This window comes from Triturus cristatus, chromosome 6 (assembly GCF_964204655.1).
Source record: "Triturus cristatus chromosome 6, aTriCri1.1, whole genome shotgun sequence".
Taxonomy (NCBI): domain Eukaryota; kingdom Metazoa; phylum Chordata; class Amphibia; order Caudata; family Salamandridae; genus Triturus; species Triturus cristatus.
The window spans coordinates 454,106,934-454,120,131 of NC_140589.1; the positions used below are offsets into that span (position 1 = coordinate 454,106,934).

Here is a 13,198-nt window from a genome sequence, read left to right on the forward strand (position 1 = left end):
TGGATGGCTTTTAGCTGTCTCAATGAGAAACTCTTGTGGACCCTACAAAAAACGTATTGGGTGTAGAATCCGCCCATTGCTTACCTTTGGTTGGCTTTTTCAATCTTATTTGCTTGCTTCTTATTCAATTGTTTGTCATGCTTTTCTTGTTTGGACCTCCCTTGTAGCAATATCTTCTTTACCATCCTTTTTGATTGACTGAATTGTAGCCTTCCACTGTTCACATTAGGGAACTACTTTTTTCTTTTACAGTAAGCACTCCATGAGAATGCATTTGTTTTCTTGTTCTTTGCTTTGTGCTTCTTCTTTTCCACTCAAATCTTCTCCCCTCTGTTTGTTTCCTCCACCCGCTCCCATGTTGTTCCCCTACCAGTTGCGCTCCATTAAAACCAAACATTTTAATTTTAATTTTTGGAGTGCCGTAGGCATTTGGTGCTGTGTACTTTTGCACACCTCTATTGCTCCAACTATTTCCTGTTGCTTCCCCCTCCGACCCAATCCTCACCTACACCTCCCCCACTTTTTAATTTCTGGGGGAGGACTTGGCAGCTACTATTTGCTGTTGGGCTGCTCCGTGTTGCCAAAAGCGCTTGTGCGCTAAGAATTAATTTTTTCATATCTATGCCAACACAATTGACATCCTCTATGTTGGATCAGTAAATTAAAAAAAACAAAATTAAATGGGGCACGTCGTCACGCCATTTTCTTTCCATTTTTTTTGGTTTTTTGATAGCATTGGCAATGCAATAGGTAAACAAGGGAAGACCTACCAGCTTTGCCAATGCTGTTTTCTCTTAGTATTTCCTTAAGTGATTTGAATCTGTGTTGTGCTCTCTACAGCGTCATAGTTAAACAATGATGTGGGCCTATGTTAGTGGCAACTTTTAGTGTCCTTATCTGGCTTCAGCTTTACGGTAATGGTAGCTTGAAGCCACAAGTCCGGGTTCCTCGTCATCGTTTAGTGCGTAAACAGCTGCTCAATCAGTAGTGTGTAAATTTCGACAGACAAGCCGTCCAACCCTTCTTTAAACTTTCTATGTCAGTTCTAATCTCTTTATCATAGTCCGATTAGGGTGGCAGAAGGGTGGATTGAGCTTTCCTAGCAAAGGATTGATACTGGTGATATTTGCCATTAATTCATAATTATATGCCTCAAGGTAAGTCTTAAAGCCAGCCCAGTGAATGGCCTAGTGTGCCCCTCCACTCCTGTTACCCCAAGCAGCTCTTAGTTCATGAGGCACCCAGGTCTGCCTACCGTGGTCTACAGAAAGTCAACTGAAGTTTTCTGGTAACCGGCCATTTTCGTAATACACTGATATAAGGGTTTTACAATGCTTTATTCATTCTGTACAAATTATCGATATATTGGGTTTATATGTAGGGCAGATTGAACCCTTCTTGATGATGAATCTTACGGCAGAGACTTGCCTCAAGGCACGTCTTGACGTGTTTCTCCGTAGCACAGGCTCACTTTACATGTTAACAGCTGTTTCTAATGCAGATAATGTGATCTATTTTTCAATAAAACACGTTGCATGGTATAAAGTTCTTCAGGTTGCATAGTTTCTCAAATATACCTTTCAAATTGCTTTGGTAATGCTAAGCCCTATAGAGAGCATCCTTTTTAAGGACAATAGTGTCTGTATTACTTAATGTCCGTTTATTGCCCATAAACCTCAATACACGTGTATGCTTGCTACCCGTTTCCTGAAAAGTAAACCCTGACAATCAAAGGTTTTCAGAGCAAGACTGTAAATGAAAATCATGTCGAATTTAATTTTAAACATCACAAAGAAACACTTAATGTTTTCTTTTATGTCTGCATAACTGCTATGTTGTCCGTCTCATGTATGACACCTTCAACCGATTCTTTTTTTTATTTTTTATTATACAATATTTTATTGAATTTTCCACACAATAGAAAACTTGATCAACTTGTTGCATTTTACAGCATAGTACTTGAGGGTATTTCCTCCTTAACATACAGTTTACATTCTTTCTATGTCGCATCTGCGTGAACCCAGACCTCCCCTTTGTTGTAATTCTAATTTTAAAATTCAGCCCATCCCCGACCTTGCGTACCACTATGCATCCCTTCCCCACCTCGCCCCAGGAATAAGCCCCTCTTTTATACACTAACATCTGAAATTGACTCAGCCCGTGGGGGTTCACATATGTTTCCTCGGAATTCGTTCCATTTTCCCCATATTCTAGATCACTTCTTGGGGCATCCCCTGTGCATGTAAACCGCTCTTTCCGCCACCATAGCAGTATCCATGTCGCCTCTCCACTGTTGGTATGTGGGGGGCAGCCCTGAACCCCAGTTCCGTGCTATATTGCGTTTTGCAATCGTCATCCCCAGTGTCGCCCACTCCTGCATCCTCAGATTTAAGTCTGTTGGTTCCCATATGTTAAGGAGGCACCGTTTTGGCTCCGGTGGGACCTCCGCCCCCCCCCTACTTTTGCAATGATCCTCATGAGTTTTTCCCAGTAAGGTACTATCTGCGGGCATTGCCATACTATATGAAAAAATGTACCCGGTTGCCCACATTGACGTAAGCACCGGGGGTCGGGCGCCCGACCCAGCTTGTGCATCAGGGTACGTGTATAGTATATACGGTGAAAAATCATCAACTGCACAAGTTTGATTTTAGAGGAGATCGCCACCTCTTGCGGGGATGCTAATGCCTCCTGCCACTCAGACTCATCCAGAACTCCCACGTCCTCCCGCCAACGATCTCGTAGGGTCACTGTGGGGTCCGGCTGATTATTTATAATTTTACGGTAGGTTTGGGAAATGGCTTTTTTGGTCATGTGATCCGTAAGGAGTCTATCCTCTAGTGGCGAGGTCTCCGGTAGTTGTGTATCCCGCGGTATTGTATTGCACAGTGCATGCCTGACCTGCATATATCTAAAGATTTCGGTTGGGGCCATGTCATACTTTTCTCTCAGTTGTTCAAAAGGAACTATCCCGCCCTTCACCCAAAGGTCTCCTATTTTAGAGATACCTATGAGGTCCCATTGTTTGAATCCCTTAGTGTTGTAGAGCTTGCCCAGACGCTGGGTCTCCCAGAGCGGTGTTGCCTGCGTCAATCTACCTTCCCAGCCCAGCGCTCGTTGCGCGGTGTGCCATATTTTGACTGTGTGTGCAGTCGGGCCCGTAAGATTGCTTTTCCTCGTGTTTGTGTATAGGGCCCTTAGAATGTGATCTGCCGGCAGGACATACCTGTCTAATCGGAAAGCTGGCTCCTAATCATAAGCTGTGCAGCCCAGTAGAACAATTTTGTATTGGGCAGAGCGACCCCTCCATCATACCAGCTACGATGTAACTTGTGCATCGCTATGCGTGCTGGCCTCCCGTCCCACAATAACGTAGTGAGTTCCGCGTCGATTGCCTTGAAGTATTCCTGGGGGACCGGAAACGGGGTATTCTGGAAGACGTACAGGAATCTTGGCAATGCCATCATCTTGAATAAGGCGGCTCTACCTAGCAGCGTCAATGGTAGCGACCGCCAGTGCTTCACATCGTGTTGGAATTTGTGAAGCGGTTTCATGAGGTTCTCTTCAATGAAGAGTGTTCGTTGGGGTGTGATATATATCCCCAGATATTTGAATCCTCTGGTTGCCACCTGCATTTCACAACCAGGCGGTAGCCGCGGAGTGGACCCGTACAGGACATACAACAGGGATTTCTCCCAGTTTATCGTGTACCCGGAAACTTGTCCATACGCGGTACAGATGTCCAGCAAACCGACAGTGGAGCGTGCCGGGGACGTCATGTACAACAAGATATCATCCGTGTACAGTGAGATACGGTCCTCCCATCCCATTTCCCATCTCATCCCGCGGATCATCTGGTCCTGTCTTATCCACGCCGCAAGCGGTTCCAGTATCAACGCGAAGAGAAGCGGCGACAGGGGACAACCCTGTCTCGTGCCTCGGCCCAATGAGAAGTCACCCGAAATGCGCCGGTTCGCCACCACCTGCGCCAGGGGATTGGCAAATAAGAGTTGGATCCACGCCCGGAATTTAGGGCCGAAAACCATACGTTGTAATACCGCAAATAAGAATGGCCATTCGACGAGATCAAACGCCATGCGTGCATCAAGTGATAGAATTACCGCATCTTCTTGGATGGTGGGTATGCGGGATATTACTCCGTTCAGACGCCTCAAATTGAGGGCTGTATTACGACCTGGCATAAAGCCCGATTTGTCCGGGTGTATCAGTGTGGTGAGGTGCGGTTGTAACCTGAGCGCCAGCGTCTTTGCCAGTATTTTGGCTTCTGCATTAATTAAGGATATCGGGCGGTATGACGCGCAGCTCTGCGGCGGTTTACCTGCTTTGTGTATGACTACAATGGTGGCTAAACTCTGATCCCTCGGCAGCATTCCCTTCTGCAGACTATCATTGTACATATCGAGGAGATGGGGGACCACAGTCGTAGCCGCTCTTTTGTACAGCTCCACTGGTATGCCATTAGGCCCCATCGCTTTCCCCGTGTGAAGTGCCCCGAGCGCCCGCACCAGCTCGTCCTCAGTCAATGCCGCCTCAAGATTCTGTACGTCTGCGTCCGATAAGGTAGGTAAGCGACTATACTCCTGTTGTGTCGGGGTCAGGGCGAGTGTCGTAGCCTCCGTTATGTTATTTGTGTGTGCAAGTTCCGCCCGCAGCACCTCCCGTTCCAGGGTGTCTAGATGCGTTTGTTGCTCCCGCTTGTGGTGGGTGACTAAAGAGATGGCGTGTCCACGGAGCACTGGTTTGTATGCCTCCCAAAGTGTGGTGGGGGACGCTACCGAGTGTTTGTTTTCATTGAAGTATTGCTTCGTAGTCTGAATGAGGCCCCTACCTATCTTGGGAAGCTTGAGATACCCGGGGTATATAGGGAAGAGTCGTCTCCGGCCCGGTGTCCGTGAGAGGTAGACTAGGTGAACCGGCGAGTGATCTGAGATGCCTCTCGGCAAATGGGATATCTCCAAGTGTGTTTCCGGGGTCATTGCCAGTGTGAAAATGTAGTCAATCCTCGAGAGACTATTATGGGCGCCAGAGTGGAAAGTGTACTGTCGTTCGACTGGGTGTCTTACGCACCACACATCCACCAGTCCCAGAGCCTCCGCAAACTCCGCCAATGTGCATGTAGTGCTAGTAGGGTGTCTGGGAGGTGTGCGGTCTACCATGCCGTCCATCGTGGCATTGAAGTCACCCCCCATTATCAGTTCTCCCGGCGTGAGGTTTAGTAAGAATTTCCCCAGCTCCTGAAAGGCAACCTGATCCAGTGCGGGTGGAACATAGACTGAGACTAAGTTGTAGACTCTACCCTCCCATTGGCAGGAGACCGCTGCGAAACGGCCCTGATCGTCGGTCCACGATCCGTTAATGATCAGAGGAAAGCTCTTGTGTACCAGTATTCCCACTCCCCGGGATCCGGAGGTGAACGACAAGTGAGCCACCATCTTTAATCCCCACCTGTCTAAGGCCTTACAGGCCGACCCCACCAGGTGGGTCTCTTGAATCATTGCGGCAGCTGGGCCTTTACGTTTTAAATATTGGAGGACCAACCCTCGTTTGATCTTGTTACCCAGCCCATTCACGTTCCAGGATATGACCGGCAAGGGCGTGCCTGGCGCCATTGATGGCAGCAAGGGGTTACCTGTGTCCTCTAATCCTTCTGGTGTGAGTGCCATTCTTGAATGCCACAGTTGAACCCTTCAGTGCGTTTCACTACAGATAACTCGACAGTGGATATTGCAAAGTACCCTCATGTAGTGCGTGGATCTCAACCAATACGAAACCAATAACAAAGATAACATCAGAAATTGAGAACCATTCCCCTCCCCCCTCCCTGCCCGGCGGCTCCAAAACTGCCCGCCACCCCAACTGAGCAGAGTGCTTTAGACCCCGATCTTGTACCATGGTAAGGGGTGTGAGTCTTCCGATGAACCCCAAGAGCCTCCCCCCCCCCCCCCCCCTCCCCAGAAAGGATTTATTGGCACGGCTGTCATTACGTAGGCCCGCTCCTACCTTCAGGGAGCGCCAGCCCACGCCTCGATGACCAGGGCGAGTTAAAACCCACCTTCAACCGATTCTTAATTTGTAACAGAACATTACAGCCTAGAGCTGCTAGCTTTGTTTGTTCCATTACAGATATGAGTTAAAAAATTTCCAGACACTCCTGACCAAAATATGCATTTCCTCGTGTGTTAACTGTGCACATGGTGCCTGTACCAAAACAAATCAGGTGAACAAATAGATTGCCGCCCCTTGAAAACAAATTGCCCAGGTGCATTAGAGTAAAACGCTGGAATGCCCTCTTTTTCCAAAACGCCACGTACTAGTGTATTCTGTCCCACTATATTTATTCTCTCCGTGATATTCGTAATCCTACTTTTATGATGATAAAAATGCTGCAAATCCCAGAATGCACATTACCCTCCGTTCACTAATGCATTCAGGTCTGTGCCCTGAACTGTACACACCTAGTGCTCTTCTGATGCACAACTCTTCTTTCTGACTTGATGACAGTGCTCCGTTCCCCCCCTAAGAAACAATGTTGTGCCTCTACCCAGCCCCCTCTCCTCCCAGCATCTGCCTTTACTTTTCTGCTGTACATCAACATGTACCCTCCCAATCAGGGAATCAGGGCACAAGTTGGGGGTACACGGCGTCCACCCACTATCCCTGGGAAGAAGTTGGGCCCCACAGACATATGTTGAACTTGCCCCAGTGTTATTTTGAGATACCTGGACACGTTTAGCAGCTCCTGCACATTGTCCGCTTTCCATTCCCAGCGGCAACGTGCAGGCTTCGAGGGGGCTTTTTTTTCCACCTCCAGCTTTGCAAAGATAAAGACAGAAGTTAAGGGGCAATTCAGGCCTCCTTTTGATCGAGTATGGGACTGAAGGTGTCCTGGAACCTTACAAATGCAAATGCACCAGCAAGGAAACAAAAGCACACATTGTCTCTTCACAGGTACTTAAGAGATGCATGCTTTTTACTTTGTTGTATAGAAGTGCATGCACCATAAGAATGTCAGATGGGTTGGTCTGTCCCAGTATTTACACAAATAACAATTTAAATAGCACTATTGTATTTCTTTTGTAGTGCTTCTCATCCCAATGCAGAGTGTTAGAGCGCTTTACATACTTATTATCCATTCCAAATAAATCATGTAAGTGTGTAAATCAGTGTACAAGATGTGTTACATGAGACATTACGGGTTACAAGGTGTAGGAGTCACATACCATTCATAGCTCACTGTGGTCTACTAGAAGGATTACAATTGTATTAACTGCAAGTAACAAAAGGATCTCCGTGTTTAAAGCAGTAATCCACTTACCTATCTACATAAAATAAAAATCTGTGATCTGAATGTTACATGATGTGCTTTACAGGAGGTAACTTTTTTTTCCAAACATATTTTATTGCATTGTGAGTTGGCACATGTTATAACATATACATATCCAATCACTAGTGCATAATTAAGAGGTACATTTATGCTCACAACATTGTATGAGATGCACGCCATGTGTGTTGCGATATCATGAATAACAAACCCGAAGAAGGTAGCAACAAAATAGAGGTTCAACAATCCCCAAACGCTCCCCCACCAACCCCAGCCCCAAGAACAATGGGTAATTAAGTTTTTGCAGGAGACAACTTAATCTTCTATAATACTTTGATTCAAATTTGGGACTACATAAAAGACATCTCTCCAACAAATGCGTTAAGCTCCAAAATTATCTCACCATTATTATTATTCCGTGAGATTTACTTGGCACCTCTGCAGCAGATGCCTTAACCCCATAAAATATTTTAAAATGCAGACTTTGCAACCAATTAAGCAGAACAGATCTACTACCATGCTTTTCCTTGTTGCCAATTTCTTTGTGGCAGGGTTTTCAAAAAATGTATTAGTTGAGGCCCAGATTTTGCGTCAAGATTGCGCCACTTTTTTGGCACAACCCCGACTTCAAATCTCATTTGTTAAATATCATAATGCCAATCCAAAACGGCTTTATTCGACATTTGTTATAAAAGCGGTGAAACAGGTACAGAAACAGCATATATGCAAGTCAAAAATCATTAAGAATCCCTAGAAACATACAAGTTTAAAAAAGCAATCATTAAAATATATACATAGGTTAAAAAGTACAATAAAAACAGACTCACAGTAATACGAATTCATATCCAGGGGCCAGTAACACATTAATCATCAATACTGCGTTTTCTTATGATCCAAGCCCATCCTAAAAACTTTGCCACAGCTACAACAATAACTGATGATGTGATGCAACATAGGATCCTCAATGCCTCACCGCTTAACCTAGTGCCCAATTGCTTACAGATTGGTCTCAACCACACCCTCCTAGGAGATGAATATGCGGGACATACAAAGAACATATGACTTATTGTTTCATCTTGTGACCTGCACAATGGGCATAAGATAGCTTGACTCGTGGGGGCATTAGACCATCGAGTAATAAAAGAATTCAAAGGGAAGGATCCCACCCGCATCTGAAAATACAACTTTCTGTCTAATACTTTGGTAACAAGGTCCCAAAAGGGCTCCAACCTTGGGACAGATTTTATATTCAGAAAGTCATCAGTTAGAGAAGAGGATTTACAATCAATCAATATCCTTATAATAATCATCTCCCAGTATTTTTCTTTTAGATAAGATTTTGATGGAAAAGAAACAAGCAAAGGCTTAGCCCATAGATCACTCATACCAAGCGCCTCAAGGGTTTTTCTAAGGTCCTTAAACCACCCAATATCACGAGATCCAACCATGGACAGGATATCCTTGAAACCAGCTGCATACTGGGATAGTGCCGGTGTAGTCCACAATCTGCGCCAGTATAAAATTGGGCGTAAGTCAGCTATGGAACTCTTACCCAGATCATGCCTAAGAGGAACCAGCGGTGTACTCTGGGGAAGTGATGTAATGCCTCGAAAGAACCTATTCTCGGAGATGGTTAGAGAGGACAGGCCCTCGAAGCCCCACAATTCAGCTCCATATAGTGATGCACTAACTGCTTTGGCACTATAGACTTGGAGTACAGGCTTAATTGGTTTAGTTATTGATTTCTTAAATTCGCCACTTATTACTCTGGTGAGCTGTCTATGCTTTAAAGCTGCCAGTTCTTTCTGTTTGGCCCATTTAAGATTATTCTGAATATTGACCCCTGGATAGGTAAAAGCCTGAACTTGTTCGAAGGATTGGTTGAACAAAGAAAACACATTTTTAAAATTCCGGTGGGGTTTAAAAGCCATGAACTTAGTGTTCGAGGCATATGAGCTGCAGATTATACACTGTGCATAGATCGCCATCTGGTGTTGGGCCCGGATGTTTGCAGTTTGTTTTTCCTCTTGGAAAGTCTTTGGAAGTCACGAGTTCGGTGACTCCTCCTCTGGTTGGTATTGCGCATGGGCTTCGGCTCCATCCTCAGATTGTTTTTTTCCGCCATCGGGCTCGGATGTAAAACTTCGCGCTCCGGTTCCGAACTTCCCAATTCACCGATTGACGCGCAAATCCTCGCTCATCGAGTTTCTTCAAAGACATAAATCATCTTATTCATCTTCTCTTCGGCACTTCTTCGATTCCGGTGGTCGACGGCGGCCTTCAGGCCTATTCCGGCTCCGGTCTCGGCTGATGGAAAGAGCTCCCTTCAAGAAGTGCCCTCGATGTGGGTCCAAAATTCCCCACACCGATCTCCATGAGGTGTGCAACCTCTGCCTCTCCCCAGAACACGAGGCTCGAGACTGTCCCGCCTGCAAGTCTTTTCGCTCAAAAAAGACCATTCGAAATCGACGGGCTAGACGCAACCTGGCGCACTTTTCGACCTCCGCTCCAGTCGACATCTTCGGGGACGACGTCGAAGCTCCGGGACAGCAGGACATCGAACAGGAGGATGACGACCTCGTCAGCGCTTCCGAGGCTGACGACTCAGATGTGGAGGACATCACCCCGGTGCAGCGGGTCGTGAGTACAATTCCCCCTCCCCCGCCCACGCTTATCCCGAAGAACGCTTCGGTCACACCTTCGCCTCCGGGCCTAGGCAAGACCAAGGACACGGCTTCTCACACCCCACCTTCGGGCCCGGTAAAGAAGCCTTCTAAGCCTTCCGGCAGCTCGGGCTCGAGCCAGCCGGCCACCGGTGCCGACAAACACACTTCGGCACCGAAGAAAAAATCGGCCTCCACCTCCACACCGAACCCGGCACCAAAGCCTTCGGTGCCGAAACCTGCTCCGGTGCCGACCAAACATCACAAGACCCTCGGCACCGACACTCCCGTGCCGAAATCCCCTTCGGCACCGACCAAAAAAACGGAGGTTCCCAGGAAGCACGGCTCCGACAAACCTAAGAAGCCGTCGGCCCCGAAACAGTCGGCGCCGACCGATCAACCAGTGTCACAGGAGCTTTTTACACCGGATCCCTTGCAGAAAACCCTCACCAAGGATCCAAAGACCGAACACTTGACATTGTCTTCGAAAAAGAGACATTTAGACAAGCCGGCTCCACCTCCCACTCCAAAGAGAAAGGACATTGCTACCTCTCCTTTCAGGGTGCCTTCCCCACCTCCTTTACCACCTCCGCCCTCTCCACCTCCACCCCCTCCACCCCCACCTTGTCCCCTGTCCCAGACTATTTGGGGGACCCTTACTATGATCCAGCAGATGTGCCACAAGATCCCACTCCTACTGGATCCCCAGACCCATGGGATGATTATAACAATCCGGACATCCCAGATGTCCCACAGGATGACCTTTACCCATCTAGGCCATCCCCTCCTGAAGATTCCTTGGGTTTTCACCACTTGTTACAACAGGCGGCACACTACCACGGGGTGGAGCTACACACCGACCCAGTGGAGCAGGACTTCCTCCTAGACACCTTCGATGATACACATAGCTCCACTGCCATTCTACCTATGTTAAAGGGCGTAATTAAACATGCCCCTGAGGTTTTCAAAGACCCAGTCAGGGCCAGGGCCCTCAACCCTCGAATAGAAAAGAAGTACAAAGCCGCCCCTACAAACCCTTCTTACATTAAGGGCCCTGCACCATTAGATTCCCTAGTGGTATCTACAGCCAGGAAGCGCTCAAATTCTCAGGCGTCAGGCGAAGCGCCCCCACCCGACAAAGAGTACAAGCTCCTAGATGCGTCAGGGAAGCGCACTGCATCACAAGCGGCCAATATATGGCGTATTGCCAATACGCAAGCACTCTTGGCCCGGTACGACGGCGCACTATGATGAGCTAGAATCCATCATGCACCATCTCCCTGAAAAATACAAGACTAGGGCTAATGAACTTATTCAAGAGGGGAAAACAATAACCAATACCTCAATACGATGTGCCCTAGATGCGGCAGATACGGCCTCCAGGGCCATAAACACCAGTGTCTTTCTCCGTCGCCATGCCTGGCTCAGGGTTTCAGGGTTTAAACCAGAGGTTCAAGCTTCTATACTAAATCACCCGTTCGACCAAGATCATCTATTTGGCCCTAAAGTAGATGAAGCCCTGGAAAAAATGAAGAAAGATACAGACACGGCAAAATCTATGGGAGCCCTACAAACACAGACTCCCAGACGCTCCTTTCGCCGTTCTTCCTTTCGGGGCACGGGTAGAGGCTACTCATCAGACAGTGCATCCACGTCCTATAAATCCCCCCCTCAGTCTACCTTCAATAAAGGTTATCAAAGAGGCGGATACAGAGGCAATAATAATAAGGGCAGAGGCAAAACAAATACCGCCCGCTCTGCCACACCTCCCGCCCAATGACTTTTCCCCGCATCCTCCAGACCATTCCACTCCGGTCGGAGGCAGACTACAGCATTTCCTTCACGTCTGGGAGACAATCACCTCAGACAGATGGGTGACGCAAATTATTCAGTCAGGGTATTGCCTAGAATTAACATCAACACCCCCCAAAATTCCACCCAGGCACCGCCCTATGTCGCAAGAACATACTGCGCTACTAACACAAGAGGTGATCTCCCTCCTGCAAAAAGGAGCAATAGAGCAGGTTCCCATAAATCAACAAAATTTAGGGGTCTACTCCCTGTACTTTCTCATTCCAAAAACAGACGAGACCCTAAGACCTATCTTAGATCTCGGACCTCTAAACACTTACATTCATTCGGACCATTTTCACATGGTAACCCTCCAACAGGTTCTTCCCCTTCTTTCCCAGAACGATTTTCTCACCACTCTGGACTTGAAAGACGCGTACTTTCACATCCCAGTACACCAATCTCACAGAAAGTACCTCGGGTTTGTGGTACACGGACAACACTACCAGTTCAAGGTGCTCCCGTTCGGGGTAACAACAGCACCAAGGGTGTTCTCCAAGTGCCTCGCAGTAGTGGCTGCACACCTCAGAAGACAGCACATTCACGTCTTCCCTTATCTAGACGATTGGCTTATAAAAGCCACGTCCTACCAACAATGTGTGCAACATACCGCTGCTACGGTACAACTACTTCACCAGCTAGGTTTCACGGTGAACCATCAAAAATCCCACCTGGTACCCTCACACACAAAACAGTATCTCGGTGCCACCATAGACCCCTCCAAAGCCATAGCCTATCCCAATCCTGCCAGGATTGCAAAAATACAGGCGCTGCGTCAAAAATTTCTATCTCAACACTCTCTCCCAGCAAGAGTGTTTATGCAGCTCATAGGGATGATGGCCTCTTGCATCTTTATAGTGCCCCATGCAAGACTCCAAATGCGTCCACTCCAAGAGTGCTTGGCGCGCCAGGGGAACCAGGCCCAGGGAAAACTGACATATCTGGTGTTGGTAGACGGTCGCACCCATCGCTCTCTGCAGTGGTGGAACACCACAAACCTTTCCACAGGTCGACCGTTCCTGGACCCGGTCCCACAAATAATCCTAACAGCAGATGCATCGCTCTCCGGCTGGGGAGCTCATCTGTTACATCTCACAGCACAGGGCACGTGGACGCCGCAACAGAAGTTACTCCACATCAACCATCTGGAGTTACTGGCGATCTTCCTCGCCCTGAAATCCTTCCAGGCGCAGATCTCAGGCAAGGCAGTCCTCATTCGCACAGACAACATGACTGCCATGTACTACATTCAAAAACAGGGGGGCACACACTCTCCACAGCTCTCTCAGTTAGCACAGAGCATATGGAGATGGGCAATTCCGCAAAAGATTTTCCTCCTAGC

General features: G+C 47.6%; 1 protein-coding gene across 4 annotated transcripts in view; it reads left to right on the forward strand.

Annotated features, from left to right (window-relative positions):
* Window positions 1-13,198, forward strand: part of PRIM2 (DNA primase subunit 2) — a 1,241,637-nt gene that overhangs the window by 781,620 nt on the left and 446,819 nt on the right. The window lies entirely within an intron of this gene.